The 24,463-nt window shown below is 51.3% G+C and overlaps 1 pseudogene across 1 annotated transcript; it reads left to right on the top strand.

The window, feature by feature from the left end:
- The first annotated feature begins 22,135 nt into the window (after positions 1-22,135).
- LOC114899021 lies at positions 22,136-22,777 on the top strand (annotated as a pseudogene). Its single transcript, XR_003794498.1, has one exon. The product of XR_003794498.1 is annotated as a protein dpy-30 homolog pseudogene (transcript).
- Positions 22,778-24,463: the final 1,686 nt, after the last annotated feature.

Here is a 24,463-nt window from a genome sequence, read left to right as displayed (position 1 = left end):
GATAGTGTATGTGCGTGGTACCCAGTGAGCACCTAGTGATAGGACAGATGGCTTTGTTTAGGTCATCAGAGGCTGACTTCCCCTGGATCTCTCTCCAGCACAGGAGCTGTTCCTCCATGGAAGTGTCTTGATTTTAGGTCCCCCGCCCCACTGCAAAAAAAAAAAAACTTTCAGCTCCCCACCCCACCCTAGAGAAGCCTCTGATATATTCATTTATACCTAGTAAGCCATTACTGAAATGTTTTGGAAGGAAAAGTGCAGGGAGGGGGCAACACCTAACTCTTAACAGGAATGACTCTCAGATGGTGGGACCTTCGGGCACAGGCAGGTCCTCTAGGAGAGGAGCTTTGAGTAAGGGATTCTTCCTCGTGTTTCTTGACTCACAGCACACAGGTGACCTCCCCAACTCCCACCTGTGGCTCTCACCCCACTGGCCACTCTGAGCAGTCACCAGTCGTCTTTCAAACCTGTAAGCTGCCAATCTCTTTTTCCACTTTCAGGCCTTTTTACACGCTGTTCCGTGTGCCTAGGATGTGCTCATCCACGCTCTTCTCACAATCTACTCCTGCTCGCCCTTCAGGTCTCAGCTCAAATATCACATCCCAAAGGAGCCTGCCCTGATGGTCCTGTCTTAATCATGTCCCCCTTCATGATACTTACTACATTAACAAGTCACTTTACTTTTCTATTTTCTTATCTCTTGTCTATTAATGGCCTCTACTACTTGAAACAGCCCCTATGGAGCCCTGAGTATTATCATCACTATTAGTTTGAAACTAGAAGTGTCAACCCTCATTCATTCATTCACAAAATGCTTATTAAGCACTTACTCTGTGCTGGGCACGGGGAAGGCACTGGGAACACAGAAGAAACAAAATAGACAAAGTCCATACCCTTGTGGATCTGGGAAGAGACAGACACAAACAAACATAAGACCTGTCGGAGGTGCTGGGAGCAGCTGAGCAAAGTGCAACTGCAAAAAGGATGTAGAAAGGGAAGGGGAGATGCAATTTTGCATGCAGGAGACCCCAAGACCTCTCTGATAAAGTGACATTTAAGCAAAATCTGGAAAGAAAGGATGGTGCTGGCCATGAGGATATGGGGGATGAGGCTTCCAGAGCTTCAGAAAGGGGTTGTTATGCTTGGCAAAGTAGGAGATTGTGTTGGTGTTTATTTGGCTTCCAAAGCGAATTGTCTCTTGTGATTTAATAATATAAGTCAAAAGCCTTAAAATATGCGTACCCTTCGAACCATAAGTCCACTTAGGAATTTGGCCGCAAGAAAAATAATGTATGCATATGTTTATGTATAAGGATACTGACTAGGGAATTTTTTTTTTTTTTTTTTTTTTTGCGGTATGCGGGCCTCTCATTGCCGTGGCCTCTCCCGATGCGGAGCACAGGCTCCGGATGCGCAGGCTCAGCGGCCATGGCTCACGGACCCAGCCGCTCCGCGGCACGTGGGATCCTCCCAGACCGGGGCACGAACCCGCGTCCCCTGCATCGGCAGGCGGACTCTCAACCACTGCGCCACCAGGGAAGCCCGGGAATTTTTAAAGTATGGAAATAATATAAATGTTCAATGTTAGGGAAGTAGTTAAGTAAATTAAGGTCATCCATACAATGGAATACTGTGTAGCTATTAAAATATTTAGAAGAATATTTTAAAATGTAGAGAAATGTTCATAACCACTTGTTAAGTCATAACCTCTATCTAGTACCACTTTGTGAAGAAAAAAATATATGTGTAGAAACCTTTGAAGGCATAAATACCAGAATGTTGAGAGTAGTTATTAACGAGTGATAAAGAATACGGTTAACTTCTACCTTTTCTTCTTTTTACTTTTCTATTGCCTTGAGCTTTCTGCATTGAGTGCTTTCCATATTAATTTAGCAATTTGAAAACGTTATTACATCAACCTAACTGCCCCTAATACATACTCATCTGTACACTGAATGGATGTGTATTGAGTGCCCACTCTGTGCCAGGCACTGTGATGGAACCTTCCTAGTGGTAACGAACACATAGATAACAAATCAACTACGCCGCTCACATACTGTGAAAAGTGCCAGGAAGACCCAGGTAGAGGGGTTGAAAGGTACCCGAAGGCTTCCTCTCAGAGGGTGGAGAGAGAGAAACTACAGGGGGTTGTGAGGACGTTGTGGAGGCCAGAAGGAAGTTCTGCTTCTCTTTCCTCAACAAAGTATGAGGCAAAGTCATCAACTGAGAGTGGGCAGGGGGTGGGAGGTCGGAGGGAAACGTGAAGTCTGGAGGGACAGCGAATTTCCCTCAAAGCACAAGACTTTCCAGGCAGTGGTGAGTCCCCGACTTGGAGGTCTGTGATGTGTCCCATCAGCCCAGCTACAGGATTTTCTCTGTCAAAGTTCAACTCTTGGGGAAATAGCTGGATTCAGCTAAGGGTGGGATTCTCCAAAGAGACACAAGAGAGGGAGAGAGAAGCTAAAAATGGCAGGGTTAAAGCAAAAATGGTGAGGTTGAAGAATGACTGCTGTTCAGGGTCAATGGACAGAGTTAGAGACCTGGAGGGCAGGGGTAGGGAGGGGTGGTCAGAGAAAAAGAAGCCTGAGAGCACGTTCCCGAGGCGAGGCGGTGCAGTTCCTGGCCATGACACGGGTCAGGCTGTGCCCCGGCACTAACTGGGGAAGACGTGTGTGCTGGAGGTGAGGCAGTCGAGGAACTGAGACTTGGACGATGATCACCCCCACGGAAAGTCCCAAGAAGGTTGGTGACAGAGCCAGCATCCCAAGGAATGAAGGGGAGTGACCGTGACCAAGAAATCAGCAGGTAACAGCCAAAAGGAGGCAGAGAGAGTGTGTGACACAGGGGATGGTCTTCAGAAACAGCTGGAGGGAGGAGAGAGGGTCGGAAGTGACAGTGTGAGTAAAAATGGTGTCCGCCCACCTGCTGGTTCTGAGATGGATGTGCAAGAGAGAAAAGCAGCCTCCAGTGGGAGGACTTCAGGAAAAGCAGAGTCCTCGGGGAGTAAGGGACATTCATGGAAGAGGTTGAGGCTACAAGCACGTCTGTGATCACAGATCTTGAGTTGCAGAGTCCAAGGAGGGGCAGGAAGCTGTGTCAGGACAGGGATGTCGGGAAGGGGTGAGAGTCCGGGTGATAATGGACAGTCGTAGAAAGCTGGACCCCTTTCAGGATGGAGAAAGAGAGGGATGTGAGGGAATCGGATGGAATAACCCCAATTACTGTCTCAAAAGTCCAATTCGAGTTCAAGGTCCAGAGCAGGGAGGGGGCTCATAAGGGTTGGCTGCCAGTGGGGGTGAGGAACCTGAGTCATCACTGTTGGCTTTTTCGAGGCTCAACCTGCAAACACGTGCCAGGTGTTTGGATGAATACCCAGCAGCAAGGAGGAGAGCCACAGCCCTTAGGGTCACCCAGAGCGGTGAAGAACTGGAGTCTGCGGAGACCCGGGGAGGTTCACTCCAGAGCAGGGAGCCCAGGACTCTGGGCCCCCCACCTCCCAGGAGAAGGAGACGGGGCATGTAGGGCCTTCCCTCTCTCTCTGCAGGAGGCACTGCTGGCCCTGAGGAGGCTGAGCCTGGCAGTCCTGACTCATTGGCCCTAGACGATTTCCCCCCTTCCAAAGCATTCCATTGTGTTTTAATGCGGTGGAGACTTGTGAACAGAGTAAATTTAGCTTTTATGGGGAGAAGCAGCCAGGCTTGGTCAGGGGGCCAGGGGTTCCACAGCAACCCTCAGCCTCTGAGGATGAGCCTGGGAAGAGGCCTCCCGGCCCCTTCCTCACCTGCCACCTCCTTCCCTTGCCCCTTCTCATTCTCCCACTGAGAGCTGAGGGCAGAGTGAGGTGAGGGAGCGGGGACAGATGCAGAGGGCCCTTCCACGAGGTCCCAACAGCTGTGCAACTGCATGAGGACAACCCACGGCTCCTCCCCGGGCCTCATCTGTAAAGTGGGTAGAATGTGCTGCCACCTAACGCAGGGTCTCCGGGCAGAACTGGAGAGAAACCCCTGGGGCCAAGTCCCCTGGCTTCTCAGCTGTGTGAGTCAGCCGCGGGGGGAACACCCCCTGCCAAGATGGGACTATGATGAAAGAAAATGGGAGAGATGTTGGGAAAGCGTGGGAGAGCCCTTGGACCGGGGTGCACGTCATGCCCGCGTGAGATTCAGGCAGGAAAGTTTGGGCGGAAGCATCCTGGACCATTGTGATGTCTAAGGAAGGCTCAGCCACGCCGGCAGGAGTCCTGGAGGCAAAGTCAGCCGCTGCGAGTCGCAGGCCTCCCAGCGATGAGGCAGGCTGGGGGCGGCCCGTGGGCCATACGGTGGCGAGGCTCCCAGTGTGCAGCCCCTAAGGCCTGGGTCAGTTCTGCTCCTGTAGTTGGAGAACTAGAGTCAGAGGCCCAGATCAACCCCGACCACCCTCCTAACTCCTGCAGGGCCAACAGCAAACGGATCAGCCTCTCCATGCCTCCGTTTCCTCGTCCATAAAACCCCACCCCAGGGGGAGTTAGCGAGGAGCCTATTACAACTAATGGAGCAGCTAGTCTGGGCCTAGCACGTTAGCACTTGGGTACCCCCTCACCCACTGAGACCGACACAGGGGCCCCTCAGCTACGGAAAGAGACCAGTACCCCAGGGGCCACCCCTGCTAACAGGGGACACACAGACCTCTCTCTCAGTCTCTCCCATTCCTTCTCCTCCTCCCTTCCTACCCACCTCGCCGTTTCCCGTCAGAGCAGCCCTGAGACCGGCAGCCACCGCCTTTGGGAAGCCCTCCTGGCTTTCAGCCACACAGTCCTCTCCGTCCTCCTTAGAATCTCATTGCCTCTTACAACCCCACCGTACAGGAAGACACCTAAATGCTTTGAGCGTCTCATCCCTGCTCAGCACTGAGCTCCCGAGAGGCCTGTCTGGCCTTCTGCCCACCTCAGCACAGGCGGAGCACACGGAAGTCCCTGGACTCATGGGCAATTCCCCAGCATGCCAAGCCAGCCCTTGGCATGGCCGCTGCAGTGGAGGCAGGGAGAGACTATTTATACGTCCTGATTCTATTAATTAAGCTCATCGCCTGTCTGCTCTGCCTCCTGAGCCTGCGTCAGTGTTCCAGTCTGCTCCGTTTACGCACATTAACACAGAGCAGGTGAGCAGTACTAGGCAGCTCTCCGAGGCCTGGGCACTTTGCCCAACCGGCAGCATCATCAGGCAGGGGGCATAGCCTCAGGGGCTCAACCTACCCACCCCATGGGCAAGAGATCCGAGGGCGATGGGCCCCACCTCTCTAGAATGTCTGCTCCTACCTGAATGGGAGGGCAAGCCTGGGACCAGGGGAGCTGAGAACCCTCACCCCTGCCTTCCCCGGCCTGTGGGAATAGGGCCAGAGCCCTTGCAAGGAGCTCCTGGCGCAGGAGGGACCCAGGGGTGCCTTCCCTCCCCCGTGAGGAGCAGCAGGCATGGGCTGCTGGGCCAGCCCTCAACACATAGGCCCCAGGACACTCTGGGGAGGAAGACAGGAACAGTACAGCTGTCCCCAGACTACAGATGAGAAAACTGAGGCCCAGAGAGGGGAAATGTTTTACCCAAAGTCACGAAGTCGCAAACAGATCTGCACCAAAAATTCTAAATCCAAGTGTCCTTCTGGTGCCCTACTGATGGCTGGCAGGTGCCCTTCACAAGACACAGGCTCCCGCTCCATCCCTACTATCTCTTATTTGTGACTTGTCTGCCCATGGCCTGTGTCCTCACCCGTAAAGCGCTGTTGGCAGCACCCGGGAGCATGGTGAGGCTGGCATAGAGGAGGCACCTCTGGAGACGGACATTATTAGTCAGAGGTGCTTTGTCCTCCCCAAGGCCGTCCAGCCGCAGCTGGATGCCTGACCTCGGGCTGCAGGGTGGGAGGTGAGCTGTCATTCTGGCAAGCCCGACACCAAATCCGGGGCTGGGGAACATGGCTGAGCACAGGGGACTCATTTCAGCTCACAGAGCTTTGTTCAGGGACGCTGAGAAGACGTGGCACAAGATTTGCCATGTTCTGAGGAAAATCGGGTTCACACTTCACCCCCTGGCCTGCTGCCCACTCAAGAAGGGCCTCTGCTCCACTCTCTCGAACACTGGAAATGCCTGATCATAGGCCGGAGGGGAGGGCTCACTCTTCCCCCACCCTGGGTCCCCAAATGAGGGAGGCTAGCCACCTCCAGCCCCTGCCACAGTCACATACATCCCTATGGAAACAGAACTCTGTTTCTGAGGGTGGGCTGGACCTGGAAGAAAGTTAATGCAGTCATCCCTCGGCCTCTCCCTGGCTGTGTGACCTTGGGCAAGTCACTTCCCCTCTCTGGGTACCACAGGCCAAGTTCCTGTCCCTGTAAAGAGAAGCTGGGGCTTGGTTTGGGAGGCCTGGTGGGGCTTGGGAGGAGTTTCCTCCTCCTGTAAAAGGAGGCGGGGGTGCGAGTCGCTCTCTGCGGCCCTGAGGGTGCAGGCAGCCCGAGCTGCCATCCAAGCCCTAAGGTCCATCGGGCCCCAGAGGCAGGGTCGCTGCTGCTGGGAAGACGCAAGGGGGATCGGGAGGAAAGCCAGGATCCTCCCCGGCCTGAGAACGGCCCGGCTCGCCCGCTCCCTCCCCTGCCTGGAGCTGGGCCTCCCGAGGGAGGGGCTCCGCCATCTGACCCACTGGCTTCCTAGGGCTGGCGCGGACGCGTCGCCGCGTCGGTTCCCAGGCAAGCCGGCGGGCCATCCATCACCTCGGCCTCCGCTCCCGCGCTCCGTCCACCCGTCGGCGGGGCGGGCGCACCCGCACCCCGCACCCCGCACCCACTCCGCCTCGGCGCCCTTCTGCCCAGGGTCCCAGACGCGCCGCCGCAGCCCGGAGCTTTGCCCGCACCCCGCCCGCCCCACACAGGCCCGCGCCCGCGGTGCCCTCGGGACGCTGGCCGCCGCTGCCGCTTTCCCAGACTACGGGGGTCCTGCCCACCCCACCCCAGCCCAGGCCGGGAAAGGTGAGCCTCAATCAGCCACAGTGGTTTCACTCCTGGCCCCCCGTGGTTCTCAAAAAAAAAAACACAACAACCCCAAACTGGTTCCTTCTGCCCGGCTCTGAATTGCTCCAGCAGCATCAACAGAGGATTAATTAAGCCCAATTAAGGCTGGTTTCAGCGCAGCCCCTCCCACTCTCTTCTTCCACTGCCTGGTGTCCCACTCTCTGCCCTGCTATCAGCCCCTGCTCCCAGATATCCGGGCTCCTCTCAGCTTCCCTAGTGTCTGCCCAGTCACTGCCCGTTGAATGAATGGATGAATGAATGAATGAATGAGGACATTTACAGCTGAACAGTTTGGGCACACTGCCTAGGCCCTCATACAAAGGTACTGCGTTAAGCCAAAGTAAGTCAAGGTAATCAAACACCAGGGAACTGGGTGGGCCAGGACTGGCAGGTGACAGAGATATTGCGGGGCAGGGAGTGGGGAACAATGGCCTTCTGGAGGAGGGGGTATCACAGTGCAGAGGTACTTGTTTCAAGACCCAAAACCACCTTGTAGTTGAGTATCTGGCTTGTGCTGCAGAAGTTCTGACTCTGCCTAGAATATAGCCTATGGAACAATGCAGGGCAGTACAGCTAGTCTCACAGGGGACACTGTGAGCACAGGATCCATTTCACTATTTCGTATTATATTATTTTCTTTTATCCCACCAGAACTCCGTAAGGTAGGCCTTATTATCCCCATTTACAGATGAAGAAACTGAGGCTCAGAAAATTTACTCTACCCAAGAGCACTCAGAATGGGGTTGAGTCGGGATTTGAACCCAGGTCCCATCTTACTCCGATGCCCTTCCTCTTTCCTCTGTACCTCCCTGCCCTTTGCCTCAAGTATAGTCCTTCTACCCGTGGTTCCTCCCTGTGATCCTGAAGGGCACTGTGAGGTGGTCGTGTGTGGCCTCAGGGTCTGTGGTCACGCTCCAGATGAACACGCTCTGAAAGGGCCACGTTCTCTGACTAGACAGTGGAAACTGTCTCCACCACGGCCAGCCACAGGGCCTGGGATCCTCCCAGTCTGATGCATAGAAGATCCCTGGGTGGAAGTTAGGAGCCCTACATTCTCATCTCGTCTTTGCTGCCAGCTAGCTTTGTGACCTTCCATCTCTGCTGTCTCTTGAAATAACGCCCACAGGTTTGTGGGTGCAGCACACACATACAGACACACATATACACACACATGCAGGACTTTTCCTCTGGGCAAGCTGGGGTTGTCACTTCTTTAGCTGCACACACTGGGATCCACTATGTGGCAAAGAAGTGGTCTTTGGCACCAAAGGACCCCTCCCAGACCCAGAAGTCTCAGCCCTGTGTGCCTGCAGGTGGAGTGCACCCAGGGAAGGCCAAGGCCTGGGCCGGAGATTGTCACAGGTTCTGGAAAGTTCACGTCTCTCAAACCAGTCCTGAACAGCCAATCCTGAACCGGCAACCTTCACCTCCTTCCTTCCTTTGTGGACAATTTCCTGAGCATCTACTACACCCAAGGCTGCAGGAAGGCAGGCAGAGGAGCATAGTCAGGGCTCTGTCTCCCAGAGCTCACGGGGAGAGTGTGAGCCACATCAGAGGAGTTGGGGCGGGGCGAAGGGGGGCGGGTAGCCAGATCACCTCTTTAAAAAGGCTTTAAAGCCCAGCCTTGCAGGGCCTGGGCAGATCACCTAATTCCACTGGGCTACAGTTTCCTCATCTGTGACACTAATACTAATATAAGATTTACTTCATTTTAGATTTAAATGGTTTCGAAAGGTGAAATGAAATAATGAACATAAAGTATTTTGCACCAGACTTGGTGCATAGTAAGGGGTCAATAAAAGTCGGTCATTAGTAGGTGATCACAGCTTATGAGCGGACTTTTGCCCAGCCATGCCTCAGGGCCACCAGCGGCAGAGACAGGGCTGGAAGGCCCCTGGCAACTGTGGTGTGCGCTGAGTCAGGCCCACCCTGTGGGGTATGCAGGGAAAGACACGGCCTGGGGATCCGGCCTGTCAGCCCACACTCCCTGAAGCACGTGCTGATGTTCAGATCCCCCAGCTGGACCCGCAAGCTCAGGCCCCAGAGCTCCCTGGGGCTCCTTCGGGCTGCTTTCCCCTCAGGGGCACGCCTGGACCTCACCTCGCCACACTCAGAGTGAGAGGCAGACACACACAAACAGGGCCTGCGCCCTGCGGAGAGGTGGACCCTCGTCTTGGCGGGTGTGTGCGTGGCCTCATCCATGGGATGGGGCAGATGCCAAGATGGTCATGGTGGAGGTAAGAGCGCATCTCCAGACGGCACTGCCAGTCCTCACCATGTTCCAGCTTGTTGACACAGTGATGGCATAATTACAGTTTCAATCACAGATTAATAATAAGTCATTTTTGCAAACGAGGAGGCAGGTCTGCACTGGAAAGGGCCCCATAGGGCCTGTCGCCTCTGCTATCTGAGGCTGCTGGCCGCTGTTTGATGTTTTCTGCCGAGTTGAGACTTTTCTAAGTACGATCATAATAACAACAACCACCCAGGTAATAATATCCCTGCCTGCCCATTGGCCTCTGAATGGAAGGAGATGATAATGGAATTTGCTTTGGAAGAGGCATCTGCCTGTGTGTGTGTGTGCGTGTGTGTGTGTGCGTGTGTGTGTGCGTGAAGAGCTGGGGGGTGAATGCTCATGGGTGCTGGTTTGTGTCTGTTGATGTGTCCGTGTGAGCATGTGTGTATATTTGGGAGTGTGTGTGTCCACGTGACCTTAGCAGTGCCCAGAGGGACCAGTCCCCACACAGGCAGGCTGAGGCCCCTCTCGCCTCCCTCGTCCACCCACAGCGGGTCTGTGCAGAGGACTGGGAGGGACAGAGGAGGCTCTGGACCCCCACGGTGCCCCCCGGAGAGAGCTTTGGGTGTGGCAGGGCTCAGGCCAGCCTGACACTCCGTGGGGCTCCCAGGTAGGGCTGAGAAGCTGCTGGATGGCTCTGTTCCGAGAGGGGTTGGCGAGGAGCTAATAATAACAACAGTGACAATAACAACCGCTTATATGTGTTCCCAGCTTTCTTCTTCTCTCTTCTGTTATCTCTGTGATCTCATTTGATCCTCACGACCACCCTGAAGGGAAGAAGGACAAACCTCATGCCTCCCACTGGCCCCAGTGGAAATGGGCTCAAGAAGCAGGAAGGCCTGCCTGGGTGACACAGTGGCGGGTGACAGGGCTGCAGGCCGTTCTGGGTGCTGGGCTGGAATCCTGGCCCTCTGTGTGGGCTTCACACAGGCCTCCACCAGGCCCTCCACCCTCTCCAGGGCAGCTTGCGACCCGGGCCAAGGGGCAGGCAAGGTTCAGAAGCCCGATTCACATTTGCCAAGTTCTCTTTGGAGGCAAAGGGATGCTGTGCCCCTGGGGATGACTCTGTAGACTGGGCTCCTGAGAGCTGAACAATCCTGGGCCGGCCTCGGACCGGCCTCTGTGAGCCTGGCTCTGCACCTGGCTTAGTCTCAGGCCAGCCCAGCTGTGCCACATGAACCTGGCCCCTCATAGGACAGCGACATGGTGAGCTCATTCATTCCCCACGGCCAGGCCGGGCCCAGGTGGTTTTAACAACCCTGTGGGTGTGGCCCCGCCCAGGTGGCTGCCTGCCTGGTGCCTTAGGCGAGAGCACAGCGCCCCAGAGGAGGCAGGGGCCAAAGTGGAGGCACTCACACAGGCTTGGCTTCCTGCTGTCCAGCCCTGCCCACTCCCCAAGGGGCCCTTGGCTCTTCCTGGGGCCCCTAGTTCCCGTGTACCCCTGAAGGTCAGGCCTGGCGTCTGCTCCACTAGCAAATGTAGGACTGCCATGGAGTTCAAAGCACTTGGAGGCAACGTTCAGTTATGCTCAAGTGGAGGGAGGGCCCAGGGAGGCAGGTGGGCACTTCCATTTCTCAGCTGGAGAGACAGGTGGACCATCAGTCAGAGGGAGCAAATGAGTCAGGCCAGGGCCCAGCCCGGGCAGCCGGATGGGGCTCTGTTCAGGGCCCTACCCTGGGGCTGGGGCAGGAGTGGGAACCCAAGCCCAAGCCCTGCCTGAAGGGCCCACCCCAGAGCCCCTGCCTGGGGAGGCCCGTGGGGCTGGGACATAACCAAGTCCCTTCTCTCCCAGGAGCAGACCTGGGGTTCCCCAGACCTCTGCCTCAAGGACTCCGGAATAAAGGGCTAGTGTGTCACTACCCTGGTACTCAGGGCTCCTCACAAAGTGACCCCCATCCACCCCTCTGACTACACAAGGCTTCCAGAAATTCACCTTCTCAGGGCCTTTGCCGGATCAGCTCCTACCACCACCGTAGCCCTGTCCGTGGTCAACAGCGTTCTTCCTCCTGCTCTCCTTCTGCGTGAAGCTTGGCCAACTTGCAGACCACTGCTCAAATTCCCGCTCCTTCTGGTGTACCAGCACAGTGTCTGGCTCGGAGGGGCCTCAATGAGCATTTCCCAAATGAACCAATGAGTGAGTAGCCAGAGAACAAGAGCCTGGCCAGTCGGCCCTGGCGTTACCTGGTTGCTCCGTCCTCTGACACCTTGAAGAGAAATGTAAAGTATCTGGAATATTACTCGGCCATAAAAAGAAACGAAATTGAGTTATTTGTAGTGAGGTGGATGGACCTACAGTCTGTCATACAGAGTGAAGTAAGTCAGAAAGAGAAAGACAAATATCGTATGCTAACACATATATATGGAATCTAAAAAAAAAAATGTCATGAAGAACCTAGGGGTAAGACAGGAATAAAGACGCAGACCTACCTGAGAATGGACTTGAGGATATGGGGAGGGGGAAGGGTAAGCTGGGACTAAGTGAGAGAGTGGCATGGACATATGTACACTACCGAACGTAAAATAGATAGCTAGTGGGAAGCAGCCGCACAGCACAGGGAGATCAGCTCGGTGCTTTGTGACCGCCTGGAGGGGTGGAATAGGGAGGGTGGGAGGGAGGGAGACGCAAGAGGGAAGAGATATGGGAACATATGTATATGTATAACTGATTCACTTTGTTATAAAGCAGAAACTAACACACCATTGTAAAGCAATTATACTCCAATAAAGATGTTTAAAAAAATAAGTAAATAAATAAAAAATAATAATAAAGTATCTGGGCTTTTCTCTGAGTGGAGTTAAGCCCCAGAAGCCAGGTGGGGCTGAGTCTCCCTCTCCCTGCGTCATCGGGGGCCCCAGCACACCCCTGCACACCCACAGGGCGCTCCAGATCCACATTCTGGTGAATGGACCCAATAATGGGAGGAGCTGGGCAAGCCAAAGGCGGAATTTTTAAAATTCTCTTTAGTCTCTTCCCCTCTTCATCACAGGCACTACTCTCCAGTCACTACGGGCATTAGATATATTCTTCTGGGCTTAACTTCTGTTTTCCATTTTGTCTTTGCCTCTGTTCCCTGCCTGTAATAATAACAGTAGATAAGAATTACTGAGTGATTCCTCTGGGCCAGGCACTGTTCTAAGAGCATCGTGTATATTAACTCACTTAAGTCCTGTATAAGCCAGTAGTTCTCAATCGGGGTCAATTTTGCCCCCAGGGGACATGTGGCAATGTCTGGAGACATTTTTGGTTGTCATGACTGGGGGTAAGAGGTGCTACCGGGATCCAGTGCTTAGGGGGATAACGGTACACACAGGACAGCCTCTCACAGCAAAGAATCATCCCGCCCCAAATATCAACAGTGTCGAGGCTGAGAAACCTTGCTCTAACCCTTAAAGTCTAAGATATTGTCTGTGATTATCATCTTATTTTCCCACTGAGAAAACTGAGGCCCGGAGAAGTTAAGTAAATTTCCCAAGGTCACTCAGCTAGTCAGCAGGTTGTTTTAACCCAAGCAGTCTGGGGCCACTGTCTTGCCTCACTTTGTGGCATCTCACGTCTGCCCTGTGGCCAGGATCCCCTTCCTTGTGGGCAGCCCTATCTGCTTACCCACTGACATCACCTCTCAGTCAGAGGGAGGAACGGTCCCATCAGGGCCTGGCTGAGGGACCCAGAGTGTTTAGCCACATTCCACGACCCCTGAGAACCTGGGACGTCCTGTGTCAAGCCAGCCCCAGCCCTGCAGCCCACGCTGACCTCCCTTCCCTGAACTGGGTCACAGCCCCATGCATGATGCCTGGCCATCTTATGTGCAGGGATCTTACGGAGGGCAGAAAGATGCTGGGGGCAGAGGCCACACCTCCTCCTGCATCCCCACGTCTCCAGGTGCAAGGCCCTGCGCCCACACTTGGGCCTTACTCAGCCCTCTGTGGTTTGACATATGACATGAGGGTGTGGGTATGGAGGTTCCAGCACAGACGAAGATAGGGATGACTGGTGAACAGACGTGAGGGCAGCCATCAGACCACCTCCAGGAGCCATGGGGCCTGGGCTGGAGAGGAAGTGGCGGTTGAAATGAGGAACCTGCCAGGGCTTTCCAGACAGCAGGCAGGAGGAAGAGGCCCTGTGCAGAGGGAAGGAGAGGCCAGGACTGACACCATCCGTCTCAGGATGCGGGCCCCTGTTTGGCCAGGCCTCCAGCTACTCTCCCACTTGTGAGACAGTTGGCCAGGGTGAGGGGTGCAGGCTGGAGCTGCACACAGGAAGGAGCCAGCAGGTGCGGTGGGAAATCTCCCCACGTGCTAGCCCATTGCTTCTGGGGGGGATGTCAGGAGGGAGGCACCCTTCCTTCTCCCCACCCAACCTGATGGGCAGGACATTACACAATCCAAGTGCTCCCAGCAGATCCTGCGGCCCATCCCCTGCCTGCTAGAGAAACATCGGAAGAGACTCAGGCCAAAACCAGGAAAAGATCCTCAAGGGGATGTGAGAATGAGGAGAAGCCCACAAGATGAAAGATGAAAACCCCTAGAGGAGGGAGCCCAGCCCAGGGGTGGGAGTAAGTCGCTTCCTGCAGGAACCCCTTACAGGCAGCAAGGGCCTCCACTGGGCCCCTCACCCTGGCTGCTCCCAGACCTCCCAAGAAGGCCCATTTCCTGGGAGCAGCACCCTTGGCCTTCCTGGAGTATTGCTCTGGCCTCACAGCCACCCAGAGTGAGCAGGTCTGCTCCCCTTGTCAATGGTCAGGTCCTCCAGCTGCTCCCAGATACATCAGCTCTTCTCTTCCTACAGTTCAACAGCTCCCTCCTGCCTCTGCAGGAGACCTTCTTATGACACACTTAAGGAAAAGGGGAGAGACAGGAAAAGCAAAAATAAAAAGTACCTTATTGTACTTTAAGATATTATCTCATCCATCCTCATAACATGCTCATTGCTGTATCCCCAGCACCTCTCACAGGGCTGAGCACAGTAAGCATTTGTTTGAAAGTGAGTGGGCCATCCAAAAGTGAAATCAAGGAAACAGTGCCATTTACAATAGCATCAAAAAGAATGAAATACTGAGAAATAAATTTAACAAAAGAAGCACAACAACTTATACCCTGAAAATTACAAAACTTTAAAAGAAGTGAAAGAGGATCTAGATAATTGGAAAAACATTCCACGTTTATGGATCAGGAGACTTAACAATGTTAAGATGGCACTACCCCCCACATTGACCTACAGATGCAGTGCAACCCCAGCTGACGTCTTTGTAGAAACTGGAAAGCTGATTCTAAAATTCAGATAGAACTGCAAGAGACCCACAATAGCCAAGATAATCCTGAAAAAGAAGAATAAAGTAGGAGGACTCACTCTTCCTGATTTATAAACTCACTACAAAACAACTGTAATCAAGACAGTGTGGTACTGGCACAAAGATAAACGTATAAATCAATGGAATAGAATTGAGAGTCCAGAAATAAACCCACACATCTATAGTCAACTGATTTTCGACAAGGGTGCCAAGACCATCCAAGCAGGGGAAATAGTTTTTTCAACAGATAGTGCTGGGACAACTGGATTTCCACACACAAAAGAATAAAGTTGGACCCTTACCTCATACCATATATAAAAACTAAGTCGAAATGGATCAAAGACCAAGAGTTAAAACTATGAAACTCTTAGGAGAAACATAAGGATAAGCCTTCATGACCTTGCATCTGGCAAAGAATTCTTACATATGACACCAAAAGCATGAGCAACAAAAGAAAAAATAGATATGTTGGACTTCAACAGAATAAAAAACTTTTGTGCATCAAAGGACACCACCAAGAAAGTGAAAAGACAACTCACAGAATCAGAGAAAATATTTGCAAACCATATATCTGATAAGAGACTTGAAACCAGAATATATAAAAACTCTTACAACTCAACAATAAAAGGACAAATGGGCTTCCCTGGTGGCACAGTGGTTGAGAGTCCGCCTGCCGATGCAGGGGACACGGGTTCGTGCCCCAGTCCGGGAAGATCCCACATGCCGCGGAGCGGCTGGGCCCATGAGCCATGGCCGCTGAGCCTGCGCGTCCGGAGCCTGTGCTCCTCAACGGGGGAGGCCACAACAGTGAGAGGTCCGCGTACTGCAAAATAAAAAAAAAAAAAAAGGACAAATAATCCAATTTAAAAATGCGCAAAGGAGATGAATAGACATTTCTCCAAGACACGCAAATGGCCAATAAGCACATAAGATATTTGACGTCATTAGTCATCAGAGGAATGTAGATCAAAACCACTTCATACCCACTAGGATATCTAGACTCAAAAAGTCCGATAATAGCAATTATTGGCAAGAATGTGGAGAAATCAGAACCCTCATACATTGCTGGTGGGAATGTAAAATGGTGCAGCCACTTTGGAAATTAATCTGGGAGCTCTTCAAAATATCAAAGATAGAGTTACCATACGACCCAGCAATTCCACTAGTAAGTATATACAGGCATACCTTGTTTTATCACACTTTGCCTCACTGGGCTTCACAGATATTGTGTTTTTTAGAAGTCAAAGTTTTGTGGCAACCATACATCGAGCAAGTCTATCAGCGCCGTTTTTCCAACTGCATTTGCTCATTTTGTGTCTCTGTGTCACATTTTGGTAATTCTCAAAGTATTTCAAACTTTTTCATGACTATTATATTTGTTATGGTGATCAGTGACCTTTGATGTTTACTACTGCAAAAAGATTACAACTCACTGAAGGCTCGGGTGATGGTTAGCATTTTTTAGCAATAAAGTGTTTTTTATTTAAGGTATGCACATTGTTTTTAGACATGAGGCTATTAAACAAGTAATAGACTACAGCATAGCATAAACATAACTTCTGTATGCACTGGGAAACAAAAAATTGTGTGATTCATTTTATTTCGATATTCACTTTAGTGCAATGCCCTGGAACCGAACCCTGAATATCTCCAAGATCAGCCTATACCCAAGAGAAATGAAAACATGCGGTCCCACAGAAACTTGTACATGCGTAGCAGCATTATTCATAAGAGGGAAAAGGTAGAAACAACCCAAGTGCCCACCAACAAGTGAATGGATAAACAAAATGTGGTATATCCAACGGTGGTTCATTGATTGTCATGATTCGGTGTCACACTGTATCACCTGGGACGCGTGGGATGGTAGGGGAGGCTGGGTTTGAGGGTAGGGGTATGTGGGAATTCTGTACTTTCAATTTTGCTGTGAACCTAAAATTGCTCTAAAAATGGTCTATTATTTTGAAAATAAAAAAAAAGTGTTGCTACGTGCTACAACATGGATGAAACTTAAAAACATGATTTTAAGTGAGAGAAGCCAGTCACGAAAGACCATAGTACATAATTCCCTTTATATGAAATATCCAGAACAGAGGAAATCTAGAAAGACAGAAAATAGATTAGTGACTCCCTAGGGCTGGTTGCAGGGAGGGAGCTGGGGGAAGAGAGTGGGTGATGGCTAAAGCATACTGGATTCCTCTTGAGGATGAAGAAAATGTTCTAAAGTTGACAGCGGTGGTTGAACGTATCTTTGAATATTCTAAAAACCATTGAACTGTACACTTTAAATGGGTGAATTCTGTGGTATATGGGCTATATTTCAAAATATAGTTGTTATTTTAAAAAGCTGTTAAGAAAAAGACATTTTTCAGACAACTGAAACTAAATATAGACCGTGGATTAGAAAATTGGTCAATATTAAAGCTTTCTGACTTGGATAACTGAAAAAAAAATTGATGGACAACTCTGTAAAGTAGGCACTATCATTATTCCCATTTTACAGATGCAGAAGCTGAGGCATGGAGACATCAAGTTACTTGCCAAGGATCACACAGCAGTTTAAGAACCCATAGTCTTTACCCTCTCCTTGTTTCTCCTGGCACCCTGATCTTATCCTTTACAGCACTTATCACAATTTGTCATTTTATATTTTTTGTTCTGCCAGACAAAAAGCTCCCTGAGGGCAGAGACAGGTCTCTTCTTTTTTTTTTTTTAATAAATTTATTTATTTATTTTTGGCTGCGTTGGGTCTTCGTTTCTGTGCGAGGGCTTTCTCTGGTTGTGGTGAGCAGGGGCCACTCCTCATCGCGGGCCTCTCACTGTCACGGCCTCTCCCGCTGCGGAGCACAGGCTCCAGAGGCGCAGGCTCAGTAGCCGTGGCTCACGGGCTTAGTTGCTCCACAGCATGTGGGATCCTCCCAGACCAGGGCTCGAACCCCTGTCCCCTGCATTGGCAGGCAGACTCTCAACCACTGCACCACCAGGGAAGCCCTGGAGACAGGTCTCTTCTGTTCATCACTTCTCCATTTTTTTTTTTTTTTTTTTTTGTGGCCGTGCCGTGCGGCTTGTGGGATCTTAGTTCCCCGACTAGGGATTGAACCCAGGCCCCCGGCATTGGAAGCACAGAGTCCTAACCACTGGACCGCCAGGGAATTCCCTCCATCGGTTTAAACAAACATTTATGGAGCCTATTTACTATAAGAGAAGTCTGTATGTGTAAGAGTCAGTGAAAATATTTAGTACAGGTCTTGGCTCATTGTGGGTGTTTAACAGATATTTGTAGTTTGGATGGATGGAAGGATGGATAGATGGATGGATGGATGAATAGATGGATGGATAGATGGGTGGGTGGATGGACGGATGGGTGGCTGGATGGGTAGATGGGTGTGTGGATGGGTAAATGGGTAAATGAATGGATGGATGGATGGATGGTTGGTTGGATGGATGGGGATGGATGGGTGTCTAGATGGGTGGAGAGGTGGGTTCTGGACAAAGGCTGACTGGGCCTGCCCAGGACCACTAGTTCCTGGCCTTATGCTTCTCACATAGCTACCCTTTTCCTCCTACACCGACCCTCTACCTCTGCCCCAATCTTCAGGCTCATCACATCCAGAGACCCCCACCAAGTGCACAGCCTCTCCTCTCTTCCTCCATCAAGGTTATCCAAACCTTCCCCATTTTTCAAGGCCTTTTCAGGCCCTACATCCTCCAGGAAGTCTTCTTAGCCTGCCCCTTTCCTACACTCCTTCTAATGCATAATATTTGATGGGCATGCCCTCTCATCCCTGTAGATGTCCCTATCCTGAGATGCAGGCCTGGAACTCGGGGAGGAGAGAGGCCTTTGCTCCCTCCTCCTCTGCTGTCCCAGGGGCTGGTCAGTGGCAGGCACTGGGTAAAGCCTCTGCATTGGCCACACAGGTAGGAGTCATGGCTTCTCCCTTGGTAGAGAGGGAGTTACTTACCAAGGACTCCCTCTGGAGGGAGGGAGGAAGGCCCTCAGCAGCACCAGCTCCACAGGGACAGCCAGGCCCAACCCAGGTGGAGGCTGGTCCAGAGCCTGACCCCTGGACCAAGCCGGGGTTGGGCTGGCAGGGGGACATAGGCGAGCTGGCCACAGCAGGGGCCAGGCGTGGGCGCCTGCCTCCCCACCCAAGCCTGAGCTGACCAGCCCCCAGGCAGGCTGGAGGCCTGTTTGCCTTGGCCCTGGGCCAGGGCCGCCCCGCCAATGAGTAATGCGTGAGGACTGCCTGGCTCCAGTTCAAGGGAAACGGGCTGGAGACAGGGCCTCCTCGGCCTGCGCAGGGCTAGGCTCTTGGGGCGGCTTCCCAGAAAGTGTCTGCTGAGGCTGCCTCAGGGCCACTGCTGGGCCTGACACACCCCCTTCTCCCTCCCCCTCGTCCCCTTCCTCCTCCAGAAAGACCACAGAGAGGCAGAGCTTGAGTTCCCAGGGAAAGATCCTTGAGCGTCGCCAAGGACCCCAGCAACCCACCCACACCCCAGCAGAGCTGGCCCTTCCCTGGTGCTGTCAACCCACACTTTTAGAGCACCTACTGTGTGTATGGCAGGGACCTGCTGTCAGGGAGTTCATGGGAGTTCAGCGGGTGGGGCAGGGGGCAGGAGGGGAGAGGAGGCCCCAGAGGCTGTGGGTGCTCATACTGGAAGCACGAGTACTAGGAGAGACCTCTCGGTTATCTGTCCATATCCCAGGCTTCTGGGTGAGGCCCAGAGAACAGGAGTGACTTACCCAAGCCACACAGAGAGTTAATTACAGCAAGATAAGAACCCAGGCCTCCTGACCATGGGTGCCCAGCCCCTGGCTGCTCTGAAGGGTAGCCCTGGCTTTAAAACTGCATGGCTGTCATGATTGGAGGGACACTGCCTAGGACATTTCTATTTCAAGGCTGGGTCCTCCTGGGGCTTTCCTAAGGGCTTCCGTAACCTTATGACTCTGCCCCTGCTGAGTGGCCTCTGCTTGCTTAGGACCCTAGTGACCACCCAGGTGGGGAGCGTGCCATGGCCATCATCAGTGTCAGGAGGGGCAGAGATTCCCAGCTCTCCTGTCCCAGTGGGATGGCTTTGCAGCCAACCATGTCCTATGCCCCTCCCGGCCTCTATCTATGGTCAGCCTTTGGAGTTGCAAACTACAGAAGATCATTCTAGCTGAGTTAAACACAAAAGAAAAGTCCTCACAGGGTCCTGGTAGGAGTCCCACAGAATCAACAGTGGGCCAGAGAACTTCTCCATAGCAGGGAGGGCTGGCAAAACCCCACCACAGAGCTGCCTCTTGAGATCCCACTGGCCACCCTCACCCCAGCCCCGGAGCTCCAGATCACTCTCCTCTCCCCACTGACGTCTGCACTGGACACCAAACGCTGGCCTGTGCTGTTCGCCCCACGAATGCTGCTGCTCCCCAGAAATGGGATGTGGCCACTGCCCACCCCTAGAATCACTCTCCTGCCTCCTGCGCCTCTGTTCCCGCACTCTGACTCCAACACCAGAGCAGGGGCATCTGATTGGCCAATCCCAGGTCACGTGCCTATACTTGGCCACTAGGGAAGCTGGGAAAGCAAGTGTCTTGCTCTTTAGTCTCTCAAAGAATTTCCCAAGCCAGGTAGAGAGCCCAGGTGGCATACAGGCAAATCAATAACAGACGTCCTCTTGCTCGCATTCCCCCACCTCCCAGTCTTGGCTTATCCCACTCCCGCCCAGACTGTCAAAGGTGCACACACGGGCTTCCCTGGTGGCGCAGTGGTTGAGAGCCCGCCTGCCAATGCAGGGTACACGGATTCGTGCCCCGGTCCGGGAAGATCCCACATGCCGCGGAGCGGCTGGGCCCGTGAGCCATGGCCGCTGAGCCTGCGTGTCCGGAGCCTGTGCTCCGCAACGGGAGAGGCCACAACAGTGAGAGGCCCGCGTACCGCAAAAAATAAATAAATAAATAAAAATAAAAGTGCACACAGGCACAGAAGGGTGTTGCTGAAGGGCTTTGAGTTCAGTTTGTAATTGTATCATGTATGGAAAATTCTCAGCAGAGGGCGTGGCACACAGTCCGTGTTGAATACAGTAGGGCTTTTCTCCCCAGGGAGTGTGCAGATGTAGGAGCGGAGGGAAGGTGACCTGTGGTTTAGCTAGCTGGTGTTAGGATCTGGCCCAAGGCAGGTAAGGATGGGGGTTATAAGAAAGTGTCATATAAAGTGCTGCAGAATCTGGCTCATGCTAACAGAAGAGACTGGAAGGCTTCTTGGAGGAGGAGATATTTGAGCTGGACATTGAAAGAAAAGAGTTCATCAGCTAGAGAAGGGGGGAAAGACATTCCCAGCCAAGAGTCTGTGGGAAAGTGTGGAAACGTGAAAGTGCATGGCTTTTACAAACAAAACTCAGATCTGGGTTTACAGAATGCCCTCTGCCATAACCAGGAGTATCAATCAGCAGGGCGACAAGCATGGGTACAGGGAGGATGGCTAGGAGGCCTCCGAATTACTCAGGCCGGGGGCCAGGAGTGCCTAAGTTGAGGTACTGGCAGGGAAAAGAAAACGATTTGATATCCAGAAACTTCCAGGGAATTCCCTGGCGGTCCAGTGTTTAGGAGCCCACGCTTTCACTGCCAAGGGCGTGGGTTCGATCCCTGGTCAGGGAACTAAGATCCCGCAAGCCGTGCAGTACGGCCAAAAACAAACAAAAAACCCAACAAACAGGGCTTCCCTGGTGGCGCAGTGGTTGAGAGTCCGCCTGCCGATGCAGGGGACACGGGTTCGTGTCCCGGTCCGGGAAGATCCCACATGCCGCGGAGTGGCTGGGCCCGTGAGCCATGGCCGCTGAGCCTGCGCATCCGGAGCCTGTGCTCCGCAATGGGAGACGCCACAACAGTGAGAGGTCCGCGTACCGCAAAAAAAAAAAAAAAAAGATAATTGGCACCAAAATGATGGACTAAACCAAGGAAGATGAACTCATGGGATCCAGGGAACAAGAGACCCAAGCCAACAAAGGGGTGGAGGGATGCTTCAGGGTGACTGCTGTGCATCAATAAGGTCCATGAGGCAACCCGTCCAGAAGGAGCAGAAGGATGGATACTTGAGTAGGAAAAACATTGAACTGACAAATTGTCTGATAGGTTTGACCTTAAGGGAAAGTCAAGAAGTGCTTGAAGTATATTGAGAAGTGCCTGAAGTGTATGGGAAGCAAACTACAATGAACTCTAAGGCAATGAAAAGAACCTAGGCAAGTCTTAACTCCAGGAATACCAGAGTTGTGTAAGGAAAGAAATGCGATCAGAGCACACTCCATGGCTCCGCAGTGAACAAGATTGGCACAGTTCCAACAGTGTAAGTATTGACTATTGATGAGAAGGGAAGTAGTATGAAGATTCAAGACAGCGACCCCTAACTAGAAAGTTAATAGAAAGTTAACCAATAATATTTAAAATTAATGCATTAAGAAATATCAGACTTACGGCGGAAGTGGCTCTTGGGAGTACGGCGGAGCTTCCGGACCTGATGCGGGCGCCCGGTCGTGGACTGTCCCACCCTGTTCCTCTACTGCTCAGGGTGCTCCGCGCCCAGACTGGTATCCGGGGACTGTGACTTGCAGGGTCCACCATGGAACCAGAGCAGATGCTGGAGGGACAGACGCAGGTTGCAGAAAATCCCCACTCTGAGTACGGTCTCACAGACAACGTCGAGAGGATAGTAGAAAATGAGAAAATTAATGCAGAAAAGTCATCAAAACAGAAAGTGGATCTCCAGTCTTTGCCAACTTGTGCCTATCTGGATCAGACAGTTGTGCCTATCTTATTACAAGGACTTGCTGTGCTTGCAAAGGAAAGACCACCAAATCCCATTGAATTTCTAGCATCCTATCTTTTAAAAAACAAGGCACAGTTTGAAGATCGAAACTGACTTATTGGGAAGAACAGAAAAATTTGGTTTCCACTGTAGATTTACATGATTAAGAGGCAACTTTAATTGCCATGATTCCCCCCCCCCCATTTTGGAAGTATAAGAATCATCAGGACAGCAGAACTTATTTTGGAGTTGCAGAAGAAGACATATCTCCCTTATTGATTTAATCACATACTTATTTAATGAGTGTATTCTGTGCAGTTTTTTCTCAGATTGTCTTTGACTTTGTTTTTAAAATGACCTTCAAAATAAACTGTTAAAACATCAAAAAAAAAAAGAAATATCAGAATATTATTTAGAAATATGGTGATATAATCACAGCTGTAATATAAATTACCCCTGAACAGTAGCACTGAAGAAATTGAGAATGGTTTAACATTTTCTCTTAACACACTTTTGTAGCTTTTGAATATTTGATAATGAATATATATTACTTTTACCACATTTTAAACCAATAAAATATGTTTAAATACTAAAGAAAAAAAGAGATATGGTGATAAATACCAAAAGAAACAGCTGGAGGAGTTGAAAAGGTTATTTCTGGGAAACTCAGGGGAAGAAAGAAAGGGCAGAGGACTGCTGTATTTCATTGTAAGGCTTTCAATTACCTTTGACTTTTAAGATTTTGTGCATGAACTTGAAAAAAGTTTTTAATTCCTTAAAAATAAATGGTCACAAAGAATAACAAATCAAGAGAAAAAATAGGCAAAAGATATAAAGAAATTCACAAAAGAAATGAAAATGTCCCCCAAATACATGGAAAAAAATTACATCCACACACACCATTCCACTCCCTGATGATGAAAAAAAACATCAGAAGTAGCTGTGCATTCACGGACCTGGAACATGATCTCATTAGATTATTAAGTGTCTGGAGGACGGTACAGTTTACAAAACAATATTATAGTGTCATTTTTATAACAATTTAACAACTTTTCTTCGAGCACCTACTACTATGGTAGGCACATAAGAATGTATTTTTTAAAAAGTCTAAAAGGGATGTGCTAAGATGTCAGCAGGTTCAATGTGATTGTGGAACTAAAGATAATTTTTAAAGTTATTTTCCCTTTTTCTTAATTTAGTCTAATTTTTAGTGAACCTAGCTTGCTAAGTTTTGCTGAACAACAAAACAAATGAAATTTTATTTAACAATTTACCTATTTGGAGCACCCTAGAATGTGAAATAAAACACTGAACATTGGTTTGGATAAGCACCCAATTACTAACCCGCTCAGACACTGCAGAGAGGGTATCATGCCAATTTGTACACCTCAGGGCTCAATAGAGTCTGGCACAGAGCAGGTCCTTAAACAAACAACTAGACAATCAAAATTAAGCAGGGGCTGGTGGGATATTGTAGGCAGGGGGCTTACTGTACATATGTGAGCTTCCAATACGTATGTGGAACACAATTAACTACATGCTAAAAGGATTAAGAGGAGGGATGTATATAAAACACTTAGCATAGCGCCTGGCGCTTTGTAAGTGTTCAAGAAATATTAGTTACTATTTGTAATAATAGTTGTAGTAGTAGTTATCATTGTTCTGATAGTACCTAGGACCCCAGAAATTCCACCACTCATGCAGCTGCCCAGCCACAAGGCTCTTTGTCAGAACCCTAAACAGTCATGAGGACAGGAGCCGCTTTACCTCCTCCCACCACTCTCCCTTCTCCTCATTCTCCTCCCCCTGCTGCCCACCACCCACCGGAGCAAGCCTGGGGGGCAGTGCAGCCCGAGTGGCCCCCCGAGGCTGGCCACCGGGTCCCAGGGATCCCACAGCTCGAATGTCCAGCTCATTCTCTCCCTGCCCTACAGGACCAATGAGGACATGCCACACCTGCTGTGTGCGCTCCTTAGGTCCTGGAAGAGAGAGAGAAAGGGACAAACCTAGGGGAAACAGGACTGATTCAGGGGGAAGGGATTGCATGCCATTGATCCTCTTTTTAGAAAATAGA

This window comes from Monodon monoceros, unplaced genomic scaffold (assembly GCF_005190385.1).
Source record: "Monodon monoceros isolate NGI ecotype Baffin Bay Population unplaced genomic scaffold, NGI_Narwhal_1 Super_Scaffold_1, whole genome shotgun sequence".
NCBI classification, from domain to species: domain Eukaryota; kingdom Metazoa; phylum Chordata; class Mammalia; order Artiodactyla; family Monodontidae; genus Monodon; species Monodon monoceros.
The sequence above is the reverse complement of the archived record's forward strand: the minus strand, read 5'-3'. Positions and strand labels throughout refer to the sequence as shown.